Source organism: Rutidosis leptorrhynchoides, chromosome 3 (assembly GCF_046630445.1).
Source record: "Rutidosis leptorrhynchoides isolate AG116_Rl617_1_P2 chromosome 3, CSIRO_AGI_Rlap_v1, whole genome shotgun sequence".
Taxonomy (NCBI): Eukaryota; Viridiplantae; Streptophyta; class Magnoliopsida; order Asterales; family Asteraceae; genus Rutidosis; species Rutidosis leptorrhynchoides.
In genome coordinates, this window is record NC_092335.1 from 397,635,880 (window position 1) to 397,659,335 (window position 23,456).

At 33.0% G+C, this 23,456-nt stretch overlaps 1 non-coding gene across 1 annotated transcript; it reads left to right on the top strand.

Annotated features, from left to right (window-relative positions):
• The first annotated feature begins 15,462 nt into the window (after positions 1-15,462).
• On the top strand, positions 15,463-15,569 carry LOC139903402 (small nucleolar RNA R71). Its single transcript, XR_011778223.1, has one exon. It is a non-coding gene; the product is annotated as a small nucleolar RNA R71 (small nucleolar RNA).
• The last annotated feature ends 7,887 nt before the right edge of the window (positions 15,570-23,456 follow it).

Here is a 23,456-nt window from a genome sequence, read left to right on the forward strand (position 1 = left end):
AAGCTTTAAGGGTTGAACTTTACATGGATGGTCTCCCAAAGAGCATCAAACACGGGGTAATGTCATCCAAACCCACTAATCATCAAGAAGTTTTGAACATGGCCCGCAAGTTGATAGAAACGGTGGACGAAATTGTAGTGCCGGCACCTAAAGCCGAGGATAAGTCGGGTAACAACAAAAGAAAGTTGGAAACCCCCCAATCAAGCAACGACAACTTTGCCAAGAAGCCTTACACCTCCGACGGCAAGAAGGGTTATGTCGGAAACCTACCACTTTGCAACAAATGCAACAAACATCAGTTTGGCGAATGTGGCAAGCTAATTTGCTATCGGTGCCAAGGAATTGGTCATAAGGCCAATGAGTGTAAAAGTGTCGCCCCCATCGCTCGAAAGGGGCCTAATGCACCAAAAACGGGCACTTGTTACGAATGTGACCAAACAGGCCATTATAGAAATGCATGCCCGAAGAAGAAAGATAACCCCAACACACGCGGCCGAGCTTTCAACATCAACACCGAGGAAGCCCGAGATGACAATGAATTAGACACGGGTACGTTTCTTCTCAACAACACTTATGTTACTTGTTTATTCGATTCAGGTGCCGATAAGAGTTTTGTATCCAAGACTTTGACTCATTCTTTTAACACTCCACCACTTCCACTAGATACCACTTATACCATTGAAGTGGCCAACGGAAAACTATTGAGTGCTGACACATATTACCGGGGGTGTACGTTAAACATTTTGGGTAATGAGTTTGAAATTGACTTGATACCCATGGAACTAGGAAGCTTCGATGTAATAATCGGTATGAATTGGCTAGATAAAATGAAATCTCACATCCTTTGTGATCTTAACGCAATCCGAATTCCTATCGAGAATGGTGAACCTTTGATCATCTATGGCGATAAGAGTTGCACCGGACTCAACCTCGTTTCATGCATTAAAGTTAGAAAACTACTCCGTAAGGGTTGTTTTGCGATCCTTGCTCATGTTAAGAAAGTCGAGTCCGATGAGAAGCACATCGATGATGTGCCAATTGTTAGTGACTATTCCGATGTATTTCTCGACAAGTTGCCGGGTCTTCCACCTCATCGATCGGTTGAATTCCAAATCGATCTTATTCTAGGAGCCGCACCCGTAGCACGTGCACCAATAGACTCGCTCCATCCGAAATGCAAGAATTGCAAAGTCAAATCCAAGAACTACTTGATCGTGGTTTTATCCAACCTAGCATTTCACCTTGGGGCGCTCCGATTTTGTTTGTTAAAAAGAAAGATGGATCCCTACGAATGTGCATTGATTATCGTGAACTAAACAAATTGACGGTTAAGAACCGATATCCTCTTCCGCGCATCGATGAACTCTTTGATCAATTACAAGGATCACGTGTATATTCAAAAATCGATCTCCGCTCGGGTTATCATCAATTAAGGGTTAAGGGGGAAGATGTCTCCAAAACCGCTTTCCGAACTCGTTATGGTAGTTATGAATTCCTTGTCATGCCATTTGGTCTCATTAACGCACCGGCGGTGTTCATGGACCATGTATGTAATGTTTAACTCTGTGACCATTAACTTTAAATTCAATCCCATTTGAATTTATCAACTCTATTATTCCGTATGGGAAAACTCTTTTCACTATGAATGGTCCAGACCATCTAGATTTCAATTTTCTAGGAAATTGCTTGAATCGTGAATTGAAAAGAAGAACTCTGTCTCCTTCTTTAAATTCTTTTGAACTTCTGATTCTTTTATCATGCCATTTCTTCGTTCTTTCTTTATAGATTAACGAATTTTCATATGCTTCATGTCTTAACTCTTCTAATTCATTTAGTTGACTTAACCGTAGACGTCCGGCTTCATGCAAATCAAGATTACATATCTTCAAAGCCCAAAATGCTTTATGCTCAATTTCTACTGGAAGGTGACATGCTTTTCCGTAAACGAGTTTAAAAGGTGTGGTTCCAATTGGAGTTTTGTAGGCTGTTCTAAAAGCCCAAAGTGCATCCTCCCATTTCATGGACCATTCCTTCGGATTTGATCCTACGGTTTTCTCTAGAATACGTTTTAATGCTCGGTTGGTATTTTCAACTTGTCCATTTGTTTGTGGATGATAAGCGGTTGAGATTTAATGAGTTACTCCATATCTTTTGAGAACTTTCTCAAGTTGATTATTACAAAAATGAGTACCCCGATCACTTATTAAAGCTTTCGGTGTTCCGAACCTTGCAAAAAGATGTTTTAAGAAGTTGACTACAACTCGTGCATCGTTAGTTAGGAGAGCTTGTGCTTCCGCCCATTTAGATACATAATCAATGGCAACGAGAATATAGAGATTATTATGAGATTTTGGAAATGGACCCATAAAGTCAATACCCCAAACGTCAAATACTTCACATACTTGAATGACATTTTGTGGCATTTCATCACGTTGACTTATTTTTTTGGCCCTTTGACCAGCATCACAGGATTTGCAAAGAAGGTGTGTGTCTTTGAAAATTGTAGGCCAATAAAATCCAGCGTCGTAGACTTTTCTTGCTGTAAGTTGAGGCCCATAATGCCCTCCTGTTGGTCCTATGTGACAATGATTTAAGATTTAACTAGCTTCATCTCCGAATACACATCGGCATATTATTCCATCGGGACAACTTTTAAACAAATGTGGATCTTCCCAAATATAATGTTTTATATCACTAAAGAATTTCTTTCGTTTTTTGTACGACAACCCTTTTTCAAGGAATCCACATACTAAGTAGTTTGCATAGTCTGCAAACCATGGAATTTCATTATAATCGATCTTCAAAAGATATTCATCAGGAAAGTTATCTTGTATGGCCGATTCATTTAGAACTTCTAATTCAGGATTTTCAAGAGGAGAAAGATGATCAGCGGCGAGATTTTCTGCTCCCTTTTTGTCTCGGATTTCAACATCGAACTCTTGTAAGAGTAAGATCCAACGGATTAAGCATAGTTTATCATCTTGTTTTGAAAATAGGTATCTAAGAGCAGAATGATCAGTATAGACCACCGTTTTTGCTAGAACGAGATATGAACGAAATTTGTCAAAAGCAAAGATAATAGCAAGGAGTTCTTTTTTAGTAGTTGTGTAATTCATTTGTGCTCCTTGTAACATCTTACTAGCGTAATAAATAGGTTGAAATTATTTTTCAATCCTTTGTCCTAAAACGGCTCCCATTGCAAAATCACTTGCATCGCACATGAGTTCAAATGGTAGATTCCAATTTGGAGTTATCATGATCGGCGCATTAGTGAGTTTTTCTTTAAGAATATTAAAATATTTGATGCATTCATCCGAAAAGATGAATGGAGCATCTTTTTCCAGGAGTTTATTCATAGGAGTGGCAATTTTAGAAAAATCTTTTATGAAACGTCGGTAAAAACCGGCATGCCCTAGAAAACTCCTAACTCCTCTAACATTGGTGGGATGTGGAAGTTTAGCAATTACATCTACTTTAGCTCTATCCACTTCAATTCCTTCCTTTGAAATTTTATGACCCAGAACGATGCCTTCTTTAACCATGAAATGGCATTTCTCCCAATTAAGAACTAGATTTGATTGTTCGCATCTAATAAGCATTCGTTCAAGATTAACTAGACATGATTCAAATGTATCACCGAAGACTGAAAAGTCATCCATGAAAACTTCCATGCATTCTTCTATCATGTCGTGAAAAAACGCCATCATGCACCTTTGAAAGGTTGCAGGGGCGTTTGTAACACCCCGCCAAAATCGCCATTGACGCAGATGTTAACTCTGGTCCCAGAGCTCAGCTTGACTTCTAAGTAACAGCAGAGTTCTACAGCGGAAGCAAAGTATCTAAGTACCTGAGACAAAACATGCTTAAAGTGTCAACCAAAAATGGTTGAGTGAACAACATAGGTTTATCAATAATAACCAAGCTTTTAGACCACAAGATTTAATTATAAAGTTTAATCAGTTCGGTAGTAGTGCTGGTGTATATGATATCGAAACTAACCGTAAGTTAACCTAAACACATCACGTTCGTGTCGTGCATCATTATTATGTATCCATTGACCAACGATCATCCGGATAGAGACGTCACCCTCAATAGAGCTATTCACAATAACTAAGCTTGCCTTTATACGTAGCAATTAACGATATCATGGTAGGGATTTAGCATGAATCAAAGCATGTTAGCAACAGTTTGAACTAATCAAAATAAAGTTTGAGTACTCGTGTCTAAGCGTAAAACAGTTTAAAAGCAAGCATGTGTCTCACCCCAAAGTTATAAAACAGTTAAGAAATAGTAAAAAGATGGGCTATGAAGTTCACCTTAATAGCAGGTAGATATTCCATGCAAGTTATATGATCGGAGTGTTGAATTCGGAGATCTCAACCTAGAGATATTATGTTCGGTTAGTTAATGTCTAATAGACATAAAGTTTGTTTATTAATATAGTAAACTATATTAACAGTGACCATTTTCGAGAAAAGTTATATTTATATAAGTGATAATATACTTAGTGTACTAATCTTTATATAATTTTATGTGATACATACATATATATATTCTTTGTTATTATTATACATGTATGTGTTCATAACTATATGGTATATATATATATATATATATATATATATATATATATATATATATATATATATATATATATATATATATATATTAGGTGTAGGCGTTACATATATATATAAGTGTAAGATGATACATATATAGATATACTTATTACTTTTTCTTATTATTTACCAACTTTATATAACTTACATAGTACACATTCATACATACATACACACGTACATATACATACATATATACATATACATATACACGTATGTATATATTTACATATACACACACACATATACCTACAATGTATACATGCACACACGTACGTATGCATGCATGCATGCACATGTATTATTATTATCATTATTCTCTACTAACCTTACTAATCTTACGATCAAAACTTTTATCATAATATTAACCTATTCATCATTCCTAATCTTACTAACCATATACTTTTAAATTTACAATCCCTATTAATCATCATCTTATCCCTTATTATATCTTTTAATCACATAAAATCATAACTTTTTAACATTCCATCTAACCCTAATCGTGAACTAGTTTATCATTATTCTTTTATCATACCTTTTATCTCATACATCATCCTAATCACATATTAACACTAAACCTTACTAACCACAATTATCATCCATTCCAATTATAACTACAAGTTCATATTAATTTATCCCTAATACTTTAGCTATTATCATCTAATTTTATAGTCATACTTAACCTTATAACCTTTCAACATTATCATAATCTTATTCATAAATCAATATCATAATCCTAACTTATTCATACTTAATTATATCACTAGTTCATAAATTAACCATAATACCTATAACTAATCATGATTAACCTCATTAACAATATACTTATAATCTTTTATGATACCTTTAATCTTATTAACTAATCATATTCATAATTCAATAACAATACTTAACATAATACTTATAAGTAATTAGATTAAGAATAAGATTAACAAAGGTTTAGACTACCTTATGCAAGTTTGGAATTAAGAATTGATGATGATGATGCACAAAACAGTAAACAGAATCCAGTGGCTGCAGCAACAATAACTCATGACCCAAAAAAAGGTCCTTTTGGGCCTTCTTTAATCACGAGCAGAAAACAGTTTACAGCAGTAGCAACAACCTCCCAAACGGTGGTTTCTTGGACTGTTTCTGGCCCGATAATACAGCAGGAATAGCTGCAACAGACGAAGCAACAAGGTGATCATTTTTGGGGCTGGTTGAGTCACGTTTTACAGTAACAAGACAGAAGAATTATGGGCTGATCAGGAAGTTGTTTCGTGGAGGTTAAAGGCGACAAAAGCAGGCTGTTTTTGAGGGGTTTATAATCGACTAAAATAGCTGTGTTGGAGGGCTGTTTTGGACGACTGCAGGAGCTGCAGGAAGTGGCGACAGGTGGCTGGATGAGTGGCGATTTTTGCAGGCCTGTTTGAAGGGTTGTTATGGAAGTCGATGGTGGTGGGATGCGGCTGCAGATACTAGTCGACTGCAAAGAGAGAATAGGGTTGCAAACTGTCGACTTTAAAAACAATCGGATGGAAGAATTTTGTGGATTATTTTTGTGGTTTATTTTGTGGTGTTAAACTTGGGAAACATGAAGCTATTTATAGAGATTTTAGAAATCCTAATCCCACTAGAATTACTTGAAGATCAAGGATGGATTTAGATTAGGAGACAAGTAATTAGAATTAGACTAGGATTTTGTTAGATTAATGATCAAGTGTTATCTCTATTTTTAATTAAACTAGCCGAACTATTTAGTACATATATTTATTTATATTATTATTATTATTTTTTTCGGCATCCTTAAATCTTATTTATATATTTTGTATATATATATATATATATATATATATATATATATATATATATATATATATATATATATATATATATATATATATTCATTTAAAATACATTTTATTTATTCACTAGTCCATGTCTTTTATTAATATTTACTTTAGTTCCAATTTAGTTTAATTTATATAAAAGTCACATTTAATATTAATACATATAGTATATATTATATATTTAGTATTAGGGTTAGGGTTTAATTTTAAATATTAAATGGTATTAGGGTTTAGTTTTTAATGCATAGGGTTATGTTTAGGGTTTTAAATAATATTTTGGTTTTAGTATTAATTACTGTATTTATTATATTCGGATAACAACCCTAATTATAAAATACAATCAAACAATGAACTCTAGGGCATTTCTGTCAATTCATGAAGGAAAAATGAGGGTTGTTATAGTACCTCCCCGTTAATTTAAACTTCGTCTCGAAGTTTCAGTTGAGAAAAGATGGGGATGTTTCTGCTTCATTTGGTCTTCACGTTTCCAGGTATACTCGGGGCCTCTACGCGAATCCCAACGAACTTTAACATTAGGAATATTGCCCTGTACTAAGCGTTTGAATCTTATGATCCATAGCTTATACAGGTTCTTCGATGTAGTGCATTTTATTATCAATGCGGAGGTCGTTCAAAGGAATAATATGAGTGTCACCTGACTAGGTTTTCTCAAAAGAGATGAAGATGCCATACAAGCTTTTCAGTAAGCTGGGTGCATGAAACGCGACACGAACATTACTAGGCTCTAAACCTCGAGTGTTTATGCCACAATACTAGGGCAGACAAACAGATAGGAGTACGTGGAGATTACGGCCATGTAGTTTGATGCATGGCTTGTGTTTGATATGGTTGGTGTTTAGATTTTAATTCCGTAAGATTAACCATAGGCATGATGCCTATGATTTTCAAGGAATGCGAAACGAGATGCCAGCCGAGGGTTCATTAATCTAGCTTATAAGTAAAGCAAGCCATGATTACTAAGATGCCCTCAAAAATGGTCTTGTGGAAAAGATGTTGTCCAATATATTACAATACATGTGAACTTATCCTTGGAAGAAATTTTGGAGGCACACTGTCGAATGTAACTTTATGATTAGGATTTCCGTTAGGTCGAAACAGAGGTCGAACCCTTAACTAGGATAATCATCTAATTGCAACCAACGAGGAGAGATATTTGGAGTAAACAAATAAATGTCATATACATTTAAGGTATCTCCTTTAAAGAAGATAGCGAGGATCATAAATTATATTTCTGATAGGAAATCGCACGAAAGATGTGATCTCTTAATGAGATAGACGTTCTCGCACAGATGGCGGGTCGATCTATCATTCACTTATGAGTTTAAGTGCGGATGAAAAGAAATATAATCATTGGCTACAAAGAATAGTTTACACCGGGTGAGGAAATATCTGAAAAATGCCTTCTTGTGCCAAAAAGATATTAAATCATAGAATTGACGTTTTACGATGTTATTGTGGTTTAGCCGTGAGATATCAGAAGTAAAATATTCTCAACGGTCAACCTTACATGGGAAAAGTTACTGAGAACATTGAGTTTTAAATGATGAACTCAATGGTAAGTTTCGAAGGGCAAGAGGAATTGTGATTACTACGTGGTGTAGAATAATACGAAAAATTTTAAATAAACAAGCAATGAAAATTTTTTATAGAAGTTTGAGTCGATTAGGGTGACAATTTAAAAAGGAAACGAAGTTCTTAGTAAAACTAGAGTTATGTACAACATGTACTATTTTACGTAAAATATCTTTTGAGTAAAATAATTGATTTATAAAACTCAAAGTATAATTTTATATGTACTAGTAAAGGTAAATTTTGTTTACTTTATTATATATACATATTCGATTTATAAAATTTGCAAGAATGGCAGTAAATACATTTATTTTATAAAATTTTGAGAGGATCACACAGTAAAATAGTATGTGTGAAAATTTGGTAAATAAAATTTTCATATTTCGGAGGTTACGAGTTGGGAAAAGATTGATGAAGACCGAGTGAATGATTTTTGAAAATTTCGGGTTATTTTAAGAAACAATGTTGCGAGGTAATGAAATCTATTGTATTTAAATACAGTTGTTGACTATTATTAGGACATATGTTCTCGGAATTCAAAATGTTCATGTGTGAAGCTGTTGCTAACAAGTGAGATATGAATGGTAGAGTATAAGAACGTGATAGTGAATGTGGTGTTTATAATATCTTCGTTTAAATTTTTAAATGAAAATCTTGCTTATCTTCGACGGGTTTCCTAATGGGTTTATGAAAATCTACACTAGGTGCGTAATTGTAGATAACAGGAGGCATGCTTCGAAGAGGTTTCGGGGGTGTCACTTCAGGTCACTTAAGAACATGCATCCTTCCTTCCAGCGGGGATGTGATAATTAAATGTCAAGAGATAAGTTGTTTAAGAATGCAAAGCTTTGCAACTTTTATGGCATAGGAGAATTTGTTAATCTACTCATGGATATGAGATAGATAGTTTGATTGAAACGATCTCTTCGTATATATATCAGATGATAATTACCCTTCATGTAATAACATTGAGATTTTTCAATGAATGGCTTGGAAATTTTTCTTTAATTCCCTTTCTATTCCATATGTCATGATATTGGAATTTCTATATGAATTACCGTAATATAATCACGTCAGCCAAGCGTCATTATATTTCACTAATTCATACTTCCATTCCAAGGTCACTCCAAAAGGTCAGGACACGTGATCAAACTTAGATAGTTGGTGTGGGAATGTTGAGTCATGAGTGACATCCCTTTGTGTGAGTCAAAGAATACTTTGAATCACAATGGCGAAGTCAGGTCCTAAGATATGTATGGATATGATAACAATCACATACTAACCGATCCTTTAGGGTCGGGATCAGGCAAGATGATGGGGTTTTGGCTTGATACCTTTAGGAAAAGATACATAATATCAATAGAGGTAAAAGCAGGAAGTAAGATGAAATAGCATTATAAAGATTAAAGGAAAGCGCTTAAAACTAAGGCAGAAAAGGTTATAGTCCTAAAGATTGCTAAGGCACCCACATAAGGCACACATAGAATGCAATCATGGTTCTCTATAACAAGCCTTGGCTCTCCTAAATTACATAATAAGATAGGTATGGTGGTATTCTATTGTTGAAATACAAGTAAGTCATGGCTCTTATTCTAAGAGTCAGACGTGTAAGTATAGCTCCTATAACAAAGTGTTTCTAAAGATTTTGAATGATATAGGAGTTCTAGGCATAACAAATATAAGTGAACTTAATGCACATAATCTAGAATGTAATGCAAATAATCAATGCAAATGAACAACTCGGTTATAGACTAGACTCACTAATGCATCCTAACTATTCATGTTAGTCACACTAATGTAACCTAGTTCCCTATAACCAGAGCTCTGATACCAACTGTAACACCCCGCCAAAATCGCCATTGACGCAGATGTTAACTCTGGTCCCAGTGCTCGTCTTGACTTCTAAGTAACAGTAGAGTTCTACAGCGGAAGCAAAGTATCTAAGTACCTGAGACAAAACATGCTTAAAGTGTCAACCAAAAATGGTTGAGTGAACAGCATAGGTTTATCAATAATAACCAAGTTTTTAGACCACAAGATTTAATTATAAAGTTTAATCAGTTCGGTAGTAGTGTCGGTGTATATGATATCGATACTAACCGTAAGTTACCCTAAACACATCACGTTCGTGTCGTGCATCATTATTATGTATCCATTGACCAACGATCATCCGGATAGAGACGTCACCCTCAATAGCGCTATTCACAATAACTAAGCTTGCCTTTATACGTAGCAATTAACGATATCATGGTAGGGATTTAGCATGAATCAAAGCATGTTAGCAACAGTTTGAACTAATCAAAAAAAGTTTGAGTACTCGTGTCTAAACGTAAAACAGTTTAAAAGCAAGCATGCGTCTCACCCCAAAGTTATAAAACAGTTAAGAAATAGTAAAAAGAGGGGCTATGAAGTTCACCTTAATAGCAGGTAGATATTCCATGCAAGTTATATGATCGGAGTGTTGAATTCGTAGATCTTAACCTAGAGATATTATGTTCGGTTAGTTAATGTCTAATAGACATAAAGTTTGTTTATTAATATAGTAAACTATATTAACAGTGACCGTTTTCGAGAAAAGTTATATTTATATAAGTGATAATATACTTAGTGTACTAATATTTATATAATTTTATGTGATACATACATATATATATTCTTTGTTATTATTATACATGTATGTGTTCATAACTATATGGTATATATATATATTTATATATTATGTGTAGGCGTTACATATATATATAAGTGTAAGATGATACATATATAGATATACTTATTACTTTTTCTTATTATTTACCAACTTTATATAACTTACATAGTACACATTCATACATACATACACACGTACATATACATACATATATACATATACATATACACGTATGTATATATTTACATATACACACACACATATACCTACAATGTATACATGCACACACGTATGTATGCATGCATGCGTGCACATGTATTATTATTATCATTATTCTCTACTAACCTTACTAATCTTACGATCAAAACTTTTATCATAATCTTAACCTATTCATCATTCCTAATCTTACTAACCATATACTTTTAAATTTACAATCCCTATTAATCATCATCTTATCCCTTATTATATCTTTAAATCACATAAAATCATAACTTTTTAACATTCCATCTAACCCTAATCGTGAACTAGTTTATCATTATTCTTTTATCATACCTTTTATCTCATACATCATCCTAATCACATATTAACACTAAACCTTACTAACCACAATTATCATCCATTCCAATTATAACTACAAGTTCATATTAATTTATCCCTAATACTTTAGCTATTATCATCTAATTTTATAGTCATAATTAACCTTATAACCTTTCAACATTATCATAATCTTATTCATAAATCAATATCATAATCCTAACTTATTCATACTTAATTATATCACTAGTTCATAAATTAACCATAATACCTATAACTAATCATGATTAACCTCATTAACAATATACTTATAATCTTTTATGATACCTTTAATCTTATTAACTAATCATATTCATAATTCAATAACAATACTTAACATAATACTTATAAGTAATTAGATTTAGAATAAGATTAACAAAGGTTTAGACTACCTTATGCAAGTTTGGAATTAAGGATTGATGATGATGATGCACAAAACAGTAAACAGAATCCAGTGGCTGCAACAACAATAACTCACGACCCAAAACAAGGTCCTTTTGGGCCTTCTTTGATCACGAGCAGAAAACAGTTTACAGCAGTAGCAACAACCTCCCAAACGGTGGTTTCTTGGACTGTTTTTGGCCTGATAACACAGCAGGAATAGCTGCAATAGACGAAGCAACAAGGTGATCATTTTTGGGGCTGGTTGAGTCACGTTTTACAGTAACAAGACAGAAGACTTATGGGATGATCAGGAAGTTGTTTCGTGGAGGTTAAAGGCAACAAAAGCAGGCTGTTTTTGAGGGGTTTATAATCGACTAAAATAGCTGTGTTGGAGGGCAGTTTTGGACGACTGCAGGAGCTGCAGGAAGTGGCGACAGGTGGCTGGATGAGTGGTGATTTTTGCAGGCATGTTTGAATGGTTGTTATGGAAGTCGATGGTGGTGGGATGAGGCTGCTGATACTAGTCGACTGCAAAGAGAGAATAGGGTTACGAACTGTCGACTTTAAAAACAATCGGATGGAAGAATTTTGTGGATTATTTTTGTGGTTTATTTTGTGGTGTTAAACTTGGGAAACATGAAGCTATTTATAGAGATTTTAGAAATCCTAATCCCACTAGAATTACTTGAAGATCAAGGATGGATTTAGATTAGGAGACTAGTAATTAGAATTAGACTAGGATTTTGTTAGATTAATGATCAAGTGTTATCTCTATTTTTAATTAAACTAGCTGAACTATTTAGTACATATATTTATTTATATTATTATTATTTTTTTCGGCATCCTTAAATCTTATTTATATATTTTGTATATATATATATATATATATATATATATATATATATATATATATATATATATATATATATATATTCATTTAAAATACATTTTATTTATTCACTAGTCCATGTCTTTTATTAATATTTACTTTAGTTCCAATTTAGGTTAATTTATATAAAAGTCACATTTAATATTAATACATATAGTATATATTATATATTTAGTATTAGGGTTAGGGTTTAATTTTAAATATTAAATGGTATTAGGGTTTAGTTTTTAATGCATAGGGTTATGTTTAGGGTTTTAAATAATATTTTGGTTTTAGTATTAATTACTGTATTTATTATATTCGGATAACAACCCTAATTATAAAATACAATCAAACAATGAACTCTAGGGCATTTCTGTCAATTCATGAAGGAAAAATGAGGGTTGTTATAGCGTTGCAAAGTCCAAATGCATTTGTAAGCAAAAGTACCATAAGGGCACGTGAATGTGGTTTTCTCTTGGTCCTCGGGTGCTATTGGAATTTGAAAATATCAGGAAAAACCGTCAAGAAAACAATAGTAACTATTTCCGGCTAACCTTTCCAACATTTGATCAATGAAAGGTAAGGGAAAGTGATCTTTTCTTGTAGCGTCATTTTCTATAATCAATACAGACACGCCATCCTGTTACAGTCCTAGTAGGAATAAGCTCATTTTTTTCATTTGTGATGACAGTCATGCCACCCTTCTTAGGTACGCATTGAACTGGGCTTACCCATGGACTATCAGAGGTTGGATAAATTAAACCTGCATCTAGCAGTTTAATAATTTCTTTCTTAACAACATCTTGCATATTAGGATTTAGTCTTCGTTGGCGTTGCACATATGTTTTATGACCTTCTTCCATAAGGATTTTATGTGTGCAATACGAAGGACTTATACCTTTAATGTCATGAATCTTCCATGCAATAGCTGGTTTATGAGCTTTTAGCACAGAAATGAGTTGAGATTTTTCATTTTCCGTAAGAGAAGATGATATTATTACAGGTAATTCAGATTCACCATGTAAATAAGCGTATTCCAAATGGTTTGGAAGTGGCTTTAACTCTAATATTGGTGGTTCTTCTATCGATGATTTGCATCGATATCTATCTTCTTCTTTTAGCATTTGAAGTTCTTCTGTTGTTGGTTCGTATTCATTAGCTATAAGTGTAGCTAATATTTCAGCTTCATCAATTGGTTCAGTTCCTTCTCTTAAAGAACATTCTCCCATTCCTTGTAATTCTGGAAATTCTTCTAACAATTCTGCATGTGAATCTATAGTTTGAATATAATAACATGTATCATCTGCAGATTGCGGTTGTTGCATGGCTCTATCAACAGAAAAGGTAACACTCTCGTCCTCGATACTTAGGGTCAGTTTCTTACCGAACACGTCTATTATTGCTTTAGCCGTGTTTAAGAATGGTCTTCCTAATATAAGAGGGACTCGAGAATCTTCTTCCATGTCTAGAATAACAAACTTTACTGGAAATACTAAAGTACCAACTTTAACTAGCATGTTCTCCATTATCCCTCTAGAATATTTTACTGATCGATCTGCTAGTTGTATGCTTATTCGTGTTGGTTTCAATTCTCCAAGGTCTAGTTTAGCTTATAGTGAATACAGCATTAAATTTATACTAGCACCTAAGTCTGCCAATGCTTCTATTGAACTAATACTACCCACAAAACATGGAATTGTGAAACTTCCTGGATCTGAGAGTTTTTCTGGTAGTTTATTCAACAGCACTGCAGAACAATTAGCATTCATTGTAACAGCCGAGAGTTCTTCCATTTTCTTTCTATTTGTGATTAGATCTTTCAAGAATTTAGCATATCTAGGCATTCCTGAAATCACATCAATGAAAGGAAGATTGACATTTATTTGTTTAAACATATCCAAGAATTTGGATTGCTCGGCTTCAAGTCTTTCTTTTCTCATTTTACTTGGGTAAGGAAGCGGTGGATGGTATGGTTTCACATAAGGCTTTGCCTTAACTGTATTCTCTTCATTGACCTTTTCAACTACTGGCTCTGTTTCCTTATCTTGCTCAGGCTGTGGTGCCTGTGTTGTAAGAATAGAGTCCTCAAAATTTACAGGAATTTCAGGTGGTTTAAGTGTAATACCACTTCTTGTGGTAATAGCTTTAGCTGTTTCATTCCGGGGGTTAGCATTTGTATCACTAGGTAGACTTTCCGGTTTTCTTTCACCTATCAACCTTGCTAGGTAACTTACTTCTTGTTCCAGATTTTGAATAGAAGCGTGTTGATTTCTAAATGCTTGAGCATTTTGTTCATTCGTTTGTTTCTGAGATGTGAAAAACTACGTTTGAGATTCAACTAGCTTCGACATCATGTCTTCTAAATTTGGCTTTTTATCATCGGTTTGTGGTGGTTTAATTGGAAAAATAGGTCTTTGCTGGTTGTAAGTATTATTAGATACTTGTTGATTGCTAGGACCTTGTTAGTTGTTGTATGGAACATTTCGGTTATAATTCTGATTGTAGTTTGGTCTTGGCGGTTGATAATTATTTTGATAATTATTTCCAGGCCTTTGGTTTATGTATGAAACATTCTCTCTTTGTTCCATTGTTTGTTCAATACTGAGACAATCTTTTGTCAAATGTGGTCCTCCACACTGTTCACAACTAATTCGTATTGAGTGAATATCCTTAGTCATTTTTTCCATTCGTCTCTCAAAAGCATCTATCTTTGAGGACATGGAATCAAAGTCATGGCTAGAATCAGCTCTAGCCGCTTTAGATGATCTAACGATATCTTTTTCTTGATGCCACTCATGTGAGTGGGAAGCAGTGTTATCAATAATTTTGTAAGCTTCAGTTGCGGTTTTCTTCATAATGGAACCACCAGCTGCTATATCGATGTCTTTGCGTGTAGTAATATCGCATCCTTGGTAGAATATTTGTACTATTTGATAAGTGTCTAAACCATGTTGTGGACATCCTCTTAACAACTTTCCAAATCTTGTCCACGCCTCATATAATGTTTCATTTGGTTTTTGTGTGAACGTAAATATTTCTCCTTAAAGTCTCACGGCTTTAGATGCCGGAAAGAATTGTTTAAGAAATTTTTCAACTAAGACATCCCATGTATCAATCGCCCCTTCAAGTAACGATTCTAACCAATCTTTGGCTTCTCCCTTTAAAGTCCAGGGAAATAACATGAGATATATCTGTTCATCCTCCACTTCTCGAATTTTAAATAGAGTACAGATCCTATTAAAGGTTCAAAGATGTTCGTTTGGATCTTCCTTCGGTGCACCACTAAATTGGCATTGATTAGTTACCATGTGTAGGATTTGTCCTATGATTTCATAATCTGGTGCATTAATGTCTGGTTGAGTAATTGCGTGACCTTGGCCAGTGCGTTTAGCTCTCATTCAGTCTTTCATACTTAGAGGTTCCAGATTTTCCATGATTGAATTTGTTGAATCTTGAAAGGACTCGTTCATATACATTATAAACGATTCACAATAGTTGATTACATCGCGAGGTATTTTGACCTATATATGATACATTTTACAAACATTGCATTCGTTTTTAAAAGACAAACTTTCTCTACAACGAAAGTTGACTGCATGCACACCATTTCATAATACATCCAACTATAATTGACATAATAATAATAATCTTGATGAACTCAATGACTCGAATGCAACGTCTTTCAAAATACACCATGAATGACTCCAAGTAATATCCTTAAAATGAGCTAATGCACAGCGGAAGATTTCTTTAATACCTGAGAATAAACATGCTTTAAAGTGTCAACCAAAAGGTTGGTGAGTTCATAGGTTTATCATAACAATCATTTCAATATATTAATAGACCACAAGATTTCCGTTTATAAATATATGTACACTCGCAAGTGTATAAGAGTATTCTATAAATTGTAGGCACCCGGTAACAAGCCTTAACGTTCATGTTTTACCCTCTGAAGTACACCAGATCAGGTGTTTTTAAAATAACCTCGAAGTACGAAAGCATCCCATAGTCAGGATGGGGTTTGTCAGGCCCAATAGATCTATCTTTAGAATTCGCGCCTACCGTACATAGACAAGTAGTTTAATGTTACCAAGCTAAGGGTATATTTCTGGTTTAAACCCACATAGAATTAGTTTTAGTACTTGTGCCTATTTCGTAAAACATTTATAAATCAGCGCATGTATTCTCAGCCCAAAAATATATATAAAAAGGGAGCAAATGAAACTCACCATACTGTATTTCGTAGTAAAAATACATATAACGTCATTTAACAAGTGCAAGGTTGGCCTCGGATTCACGAACCTATATTAATTATATATATTTATATGTTGGTCAATATTTGTCTAACAATTTTTGGTCAAGTCATAGTGTACCACAATCCTAATGCTCGAGACTAATATACAAAAGTCAACAAAAGTCAACTTGACCCAAAATGACTTCTAAAATTTATACGTGTTTATTATATAACTTAACTATAGTCGTTTTATATATTTAAATATATTTATTAGATTTTATAATAATAAAAGTCATTTATTAATAAAAATTTATATTAACGTTTATATATGATAAAATATACTTTTATATATCTTAAGTAGTAAAATTTATAAAGTTCACTTAAAATCTTAAAACTATAGTGGTAAGTATTATTAATGTAATTATATTACGCGTGGTGAAAAATATATTTGTATCCCCTATTTATTTGATAAAATAATATTGATCATAATAATAATAAGTAAAAGTTGTATTATTTTGTAATAATAATTATTATTATTCTATAAAAAAATAACAATATTTATATTTACTAAAAATGTTATTATGATAAAATGATAATACTAACATAATAGTAATAATGATATTTTATAATAACAATGATATTTCTATAATAACGACGATAGTAATAATAATCATTTTAACAATAATACTAAAATTCAGTTGACTATAACTTCAAATCCGTTCATCGAAACCATTCGATATCTAAATGAAAAGTTTTTAATTTTTTGCTAGCTTTCCAATGACATGCATATCATATACCCTATCTCAGTAGCATATGTATCTAATTCAGGATTCAACAAACCTATCTAAGGACAATATCGAATGTACAAGCATGCATAATTCTATATACTCGAGCACTAGTCAGGGATACACTATTGATATATAAAAGTTAAGTTATGAGTGCTCACGTATCAATATTGAGATTCAATATTGCAGGAAAGTACGTAGATGCAACGGAGATGATAAACACTAGATTGACCTCACGAGCATACCCATGAACCATACCATCACCTCCATAGCTATAACCCATAATTTCCTTAGCTTCGACTCATTCAAAAAACTATTTTGAAATCACTCGGACATCACTCCGTCGTAATATTTTATGTATACTAATAATATCTTGAAATAATACAGAACAAATATATATATATATATATGTAAATCGATTGAGAGAGTTTAGAGAAATATATTTTCAAGTTTCTATGAAATAATGAAACCTATTGAATTCTATTTATAATAGATTTTTGAATTATTAAAGTGAATTATTAAAGTATGAATTATTAAAGTGAATTATTAAAGTATAAATTATTAAAGTGAATTATTAAAGTATGAATTATTAAAGTAAATTATTAAAGTATGAATTATTAAAGTGAATTATTAATGTATGAATTATTAAAGTGAATTATTAAAGTATGAATTATTAAAGTGAATTATTAAAGGATGAATTATTAAAGTGAATTATTAAAGTTAAAGTAAAGTAAAAGTAAAGTAAAGGTAAAGTTAAAGTATAGTAAAAGTATAAAAACTATGTATGTATAATACGCGTATAAATATATATAATATTAATTTAAATTGTATATATATTTAATGAAATAAAATATAAATATCGTTATATTTATTATACTGGTTAAGTAATGAGTTGTCAAAAGTGATTCTAGATATTTATAAAAGTTATATACATTTTAATAATAAAGTTCTTTTTAAACTGAAAACGTTTTTGTACGTTTGAAAATAGATTAATAGAATATTATGGAAACCAATTCTCCACTAGCTTTTGTCTAACTTTCATAAATGACACTTTTTATTTTTATTTATAAATAGCTTTACAAATGATTCCAAATATCGTTAAGAGGAATAGATTTCTCAAATCATAGTGGACCTCTCAACAGAGACTTGTAATCATAATTCAATGTTTCTGATAATTCAATCATTTAATATATATTTTTTTAAATTTCATCGATAATCATATTGAAACAAATACGTTCATATAAAGCATTATACTTTTAAATACTTTGTTGACATTTTCAATTTATAACATATACACATATACATACATATTCATATATGTTCATTTAATGGTTCGTGAATCATTGGAATTTGGTCGAGGTTTAAATGAATGTATAAACATAGTTTAAAATCCTTGAGATTTAACTTAACAAACATTGCTTATCGTGTCAGAATAATATAAAGATAAAGTTTAAATTTAGTCAGAAATTTCCGGGTCGTCACAGTACCTACCCGTTAAAGAAATTTCGTCCCCGAAATTTGATAGAGGTCGTTATGGCTAACAATGAGAATGTTATTATGACGATTATGAAGTTTTATCATGTCTAAGAAGTATGGATAAAATAATTCGATTACTCAAAGCGTATGAGGGAAGTTATCGTAAATGAAGGAAATAAGATTATAGTGATTCGTCATATCTTTTGACGTCATCACAATTGATCTCCAAATTTAAAGAAAATCTTTGTAATCTATGTTGGATTTGATGCTTCGGTGATTAAGGAGATTATGATTCTCTTCGAATTAATACGATAATCCATCTTGATTTCTCTGTCGGGTATTTCATTATAAATCCACCTCCTTCGTTTCCTTACAACTCACACCTTCTATTCTTTCTCCCTCAACTCATATTTTAAAGTATTTGTCAATATGCTTCATCCAGTACTGATTCTCGATATACTCCTCACTTTCATATCTGTCGTTCTTCTTTTTCATCTGCCTCCAGAAGAATCTATTTACTTCTACTATACTCTCGGTTTTATAGTGTTTTTAGTTCTTCCGTGTCTTTATATTGCTATATGCATCGATATATACGGTTTATAATTTTTGGGTGGTTGTTGGGTTTTATATCTTCCCTTATATTTCAAAGCCCCTGCTTTTGTCTTCTATAATCATTGATATCCACAGTTAATGCTCCCTTCTATTTGCTGCGATTTATACTCCAATTTCTATTTTGGAGTTTTGTCCTTTCGTTTCTTCTTCTTGCGATTAAGCAACGTTTGTAATGGTCCAGTATTCGCAGATATGAATTTCAGAATGAACATAGTTAATGTTCTAAGAAGGAAATGGTAATGGCACGATCTTGATTTGTTAATTTACCAGAATATCCTGAAAAGACCGAATCAACAAGAAAATATATTCTTGATATTTTTAGAGATTAAATAGAATACAAGAGTCGTGTAACATGGAACATGATGACGGCATGGTCTGTGAATCGTCATGTCCCATTAGAAACTCAGCATGACTTACTGTAATATAATCACGTTGATCAAGTGTCATTATATTATACTAACTCATGCTTCAGTTCCCAACACTACTTCAAAACATTCATAATTTAAACTCGAAAGTTTATAGAATATAGAAACTAATAGTTTCTTATATGATTTAACACTGATAGCGCAAAGAGATAAATGACTTCAGATAAGATTAGTTGTGAAAATATCGCGGATATTTATAATGAAAGATATGATAATATCTTAGAATTTCTAATATTGTTGGATGATGATGAAGATTTGTCTGTAAAGGTTTAGAATAAAGAGTAAGGTATTCGTTAATGACTTTAGCAGGCACTGAATCATTTGAATTCTTTGAAGGCAGATTTAGTCTTTGTGATTTGTCCACAGCCTCCTTCATAGTCTGTTCAATCCGTTTTCCAGTTCCAAACCTTCTCTTTTTCTCAGCTTTTCCACCTTACTATTCTTTGTCATCAAACTTTTTACTTTTAAGATCGTTTACAGTTTTTGATGCTTCGTCAGCATTTCAAGAACTAGTTTGCAGTTCAAAATATTTTTCAGAACTTCACATTCAAAGTATGTAAGTCTAGGAGATAGACGTTTTACATACACATATAACTGTTGGCGTAGACATGCTGCGAGATTTCAAAATACTGGTTACTGTTTTTCGATGATTCATATGACAATTTTCGTTACAAGATGCGAATGAGTAAATGATGTGATTTCAATAAATATAATGATTTTTCGAAAAGTCAAAGATAATTGAAGTTGTTGGTAAGTTTATTGCTAAGGTGGCGAGATATGAAAGGTCCCCAGTAACGATGACGAAAGGGCAACGTATCTATCGAGGTTATAATAAGACTAGTCCGACTGAAAAGTCGAAGTTGACTTGCTGGAGCTGTGACAAAACTGTCTACTTTGAAAAGGAATTGAAAAGTCATTTTAGCTAATAAATGCCAAAGGGTCTGACACGGATACGCGTCGAACTATGACTTTGGCTTCGAGAGCTTTTTAGGTACATAAATGTGGGTAATATGTGGTTGGATCATCATCTCGATTGTTCATTGTTTGAAGTGTCTTCTAAAACTTCGGAGAGTTTGAACACAGTTTGTAATCATTAATATACATATGATGTTCTAACACGGTTTTGAAGTCAAAGTATAGCTTTGAAAGATGTAGGAATCTAAGAGTGATGATTTCGGTTATATCTTGAATCGAATTCTGAGATTTCAAAATCAGAATATGTAATTAGATTTTGAATGAGTATGGTTGTTTTGATTTCTATAAAAGAATGTATAATGTTGTGAAAGTAGGGAGTATAATGGATGATTTGCTGAATCAGATTCGAAGAATGTAACATATTAATTGTGAATTTATATATCTCTCGGGTATTACCTACCCGTTAAAAAAAAATTCACAATTAATATTTTGTACAAAAGAATTTTATTACAGTCTTTATGGAAATATATATGTGTATATTTCTTCAGATGTAATATTGATTTAATGAGTTAATATTAAATTAAACTCATTTGATTTATGGTTAAGGCTAAGATAGATAATTTCTAAACTTTAGAAATTACATAATCGCCGTAGAATGTTTCCCCAATGAAGTTATGAATCAATACTTCATCGTTGTGGTATTCCTTGGTATCTACATGGCGTATGACCTCGATGCTCGTGGGACAGATTGTGAAGTTGAGGTTTACGATGCAGTTGTTGTTGGTGGTGGTAATGGTACTGTTGATGTTGTTGATGGTGGTACTGGTTATGCTGCTGGTGCTGCTGCTGGTGTTTGTAACCTTTGCACCATATTCTCCAAAGCCACTACCCGAGCGCGAAGCTCGTTGACTTCTTCTATTACACCGGGGTGATTGTCGGTTCAGACGAGCGGATAAATAAGATCTAGAATTTGGTGTAGTATACAATTATGACTAGATACTCTGGAAATGAGAGAGAAAATGGTGTTTCGGACAGGTTCGCCGGTAAGTGCTTCAGGTTCATTGCCAAGAGGGAAATGTGGTGGATGAAAGGGATCGCCTTCTTCTTGTCTCCAATGGTTAAGTAGATTACGAACCCATCCCCAATTCATCCAGAATAGATGATGGCTAATTGGTTGATCCATTCCGGTCACACTGCTTTCGGAGCTCATGTGGAAATCCATATCGGCATAGCTGTTGGAATCCGAGGAACTCGAACTGGTTGAGGGATCCATCTTGTATGATCAGGGAAAGAATTTTTTGGTATGAAATAGATTGTAGAATTTAGATTTGGTATTCTTCAATACATAATTTACATATGTATATATAATACCAAAATCCCATAAATTACGGAGGAATCTTTGAAAGATGTCAGTCAAAGTTCACAGTAACAGATATGCTAAGATAAGAATTCATCTATACACTAGTATGCAATAAATGTAGGAAAACGCGTCTAGACTTAAGAATGATAAGCAGGTAATTTCCTAAGGATGGTAAGTAGATGATTTCCGACTAAAAATGATAAGCAAAACTTTTGACATGCAGACACGGTCGAAGTCCGGACTCACTAATGCATCTTAACAACTATCAGTTAGACACACTAATGCAAGACCTGGTTCGCTAAGACCGCCGCTCTGATACCAACTGAAAGGACTCGTTCATATACATTATAAACGATTCACAATAGTTGATTACATCGCGAGGTATTTTGACCTCTATATGATACATTTTACAAACATTGCATTCGTTTTTAAAAGACAAACTTTCTCTACAACGAAAGTTGACGGCATGCACACCATTTCATAATACATCCAACTATAATTGACATAATAATAATAATCTTGATGAACTCAATGACTCGAATGCAACGTCTTTCAAAATACACCATGAATGACTCCAAGTAATATCCTTAAAATGAGCTAATGCACAGTGAAAGATTTCTTTAATACCTGAGAATAAACATGCTTTAAAGTGTCAACCAAAAGGTTGGTGAGTTCATAGGTTTATCATGACAATCATTTCAATATATTAATAGACCACAAGATTTCCGTTTATAAATATATGTACACTCGCAAGTGTATAAGAGTATTCTATAAATTGTAGGCACCCGGTAACAAGCCTTAACGTTCATGTTTTACCCTCTGAAGTACACCAGATCAGGTGTGTTTAAAATAACCTCGAAGTACGAAAGCATCCCATAGTCAGGATGGGGTTTGTCAGGCCCAATAGATCTATCTTTAGAATTCGCGCCTACCGTACATAGACAAGTAGTTTAATGTTACCAAGCTAAGGGTATATTTCTGGTTTAAACCCACATAGAATTAGTTTTAGTACTTGTGCCTATTTCGTAAAACATTTATAAATCAGCGCATGTATTCTCAGCCCAAAAATATATATAAAAAGGGAGCAAATGAAACTCACCATACTGTATTTCGTAGTAAAAATACATATA